We start from the raw sequence: 2,673 nt of genomic DNA, 5'->3' as shown, positions 1-2,673 counted from the left end.
TTCTGTTTAATTTTCTGGAATAGCAGGGCAATTCTTGCCCGCTCCCTTATTTGCCGATGATTATATATTCCTTACTTTCAATTCTTGGCTTATTGAATTGAAATTGCCCATAATTTTAGGACAATATCACTTTTTTAAAAAAATTTTAATTAGAATGTCTCTTGTGTTTTGTTGCTAGGAATTATGCTAGCTTTTTTTTTTTTGGTTTATTCAGTTTTATGTTAAATAATGATCTTTTTCTTCCTGGCTTTTTAAAATGAAGGAATGTATAATTAAATGCCTTTTAAGCTTTTGTTGAGGTTTTAGGCAGTTCTACTCTGTCCTATAGGGTCGCTATGAGTCGGAATATATTTCCCTTTCGACTTGTTGATGTAATATTTGATAGTATTTGCCAATACTGAAATAATTTTGTGTTTGGAAAAGAAATGCTAATTGGTTGAAGAAGATAATTTTTTTTAGTGCACTGTCTTATTTAGTGCTACTATAGCCACAAGTTAATGGTTTTAACAAACACAACTTTATTCTCTCACAGTTCAGGAGGCTAGAAGTCTGAATTCAGGGTGCCAGCTCCAGGGGAAAGCTTTCTCTCAAGACACAACCTAATGCTATAGATTTTACCCTGCCTTGTCTCTAGCCCTGCCTCATGAACATCAGGTACCTGTTGCCCTTGAGTCGATTCTGACTCATAGCAACCTTACAGAACAGAGTAGAATTGTCCCATAAGGTTTCCAAGGAGTGTCTGGTGGATTCGAACCACTGATCTTTTGGTTAGCAGCCATATCTCGCTGTAGCTCTTAACCACTGTGCCACCAGAGCTCCAGTGTTGTAGATAGATCTCTGCACTTTGAGGACACCAACTTGCTAAACATAAACTATTGCCAACCCGGACAGAGACAGATACGATTTACTCTAGAACTTTGGTTCTTCCACTATAGACTACAGATTCTCTTCTTTATTCTCTTTCTTATTTAACATTTAAGTTTCATTTATTTTGATCTTTTTTTCTTCCTTTCCTAGATTACATAGGAATTTTCTGTTCTGTTTTGCTGTGTTGAAATATGTATGCCTAATGATTTTGTTTATCAATTTAGTTCTTTTACTTTTTATTTTGATATTTATTTATATTCTTTAAAAGTATTTTATTTCCCAAACTTCTTTGTTGGATATCATTTTTTTAAATTAGGAATTTGAAACACATGAGTACATGAATCTATCTACAACCATTTGCAGATCTATTGCAGTATCATGTATTTCATTGTATGTTATTCTACCTTGATTTTCTAAAATGTCATTAATCATAGTTTTGATTTCTTTTCTGACCTGATTTGTTTAGAAGATGTTATTTGTTGTTGTGCTGTTATGTTCTAAGTTTCTAAATGGTTTCATGCTTTCCATTTAAATTTAAGTGATTAGTTCTTAATTATAGTAATGGATTCTGAGGATATGTATGACTTGCATATTTTTTTAATTGAAAAGTTCATTGAGGATTTTCTTCTTGGTCTAACACATTATCATGCACATAAATGATAATTAAAAAAATGGTTATTCTCTGTGGGATTCAGTTTTATACTATTCATTAATTCAAATCATACTAGTGTATTAAAATTCCTTGTGTCTTTGTTTTGGACAGTATTTATCAAAAACTTAAATGAGTGTTTTAAGAGTTCTATAGTAATGACCAAAGGGTCAGCAGTTCAAATCTGCCAGGCGCTCCTTGGAAACTCTATGGGGCAGTTCTACTCTGTGTAATGACAGGAGCCCTGGTTGCTCAGAGGTTAAGAGCCTGGCTGTTAACCAAAAGGTCATCAGTTTGAATCCACCATTTGCTCCTTGGAAACCCTATAATGCAGTTCTACTCTGTCCTATAGGGTCATTATGAGTCAGAATTGACTCGATGACAATGGGTAAGAGTAATGACATTAGAGTTCTCTTATATTTCTCAGAACTTTGAATTTATATTTCTACAGCTAATTAATAACCATGGCCATGATTTTATCTGTTAGGAATATGAAATGACTCTTTTTTCCTCCTGCTTTCCTCCAACTATGTTGTGTGCAATTACTATTTGCACACAGTTTTAATACACTTATGTGAATCTTTGCTCAGTATCACATACTGGTTATAAGTACAAGTTTGGATAAAAACTAGCAAAGTTTAAATACTGGTTCTATTTACTTAACCTCATCAGTCTCCACTTTTTCATCTGTAAAACAAGAATGGCAGTTAGGATGCTGTTAGCTGACCCCAGCTCAAATGAGTTTGGTTTTATCCTGTTTCACGGCTTTGAAATTTACTCTGCTGTGTCTTCTCTGGAAACCCTGGTCGCGTAGTGGTTAAGTGCTATGGCCGCTAAACAAGAGGTCAGCAGTTTGAATCCGCCAGGCGCTCCGTGGAAACTCTATGGGGCAGTTCTACTCTGTCCTATAGGGTCGCTATGAGTCGGAATCGACTCGAAGGCAATGGATTTTTTTTGGTTTGGTGTCTTCTCTGTATGCTGGCATTATTCTCAGGTCACCTTACGCACAGTTGCAAGAGGATTATTGCAGTCTCAGGTTTTACATCCATAGTCCGCGATGTCTCGTGTCCAGGAGAAAGGAAACTTTTTTTCTTTTTTTGGTAAATCTTTGTTCACATCTCGTTGGTCTCAAAAAAGTACCAAATTGAATAGGGTCT

This window comes from Loxodonta africana, chromosome 1, assembly GCF_030014295.1.
Source record: "Loxodonta africana isolate mLoxAfr1 chromosome 1, mLoxAfr1.hap2, whole genome shotgun sequence".
Classification (NCBI taxonomy): domain Eukaryota; kingdom Metazoa; phylum Chordata; class Mammalia; order Proboscidea; family Elephantidae; genus Loxodonta; species Loxodonta africana.
This window is presented reverse-complemented; position numbering follows the sequence as displayed.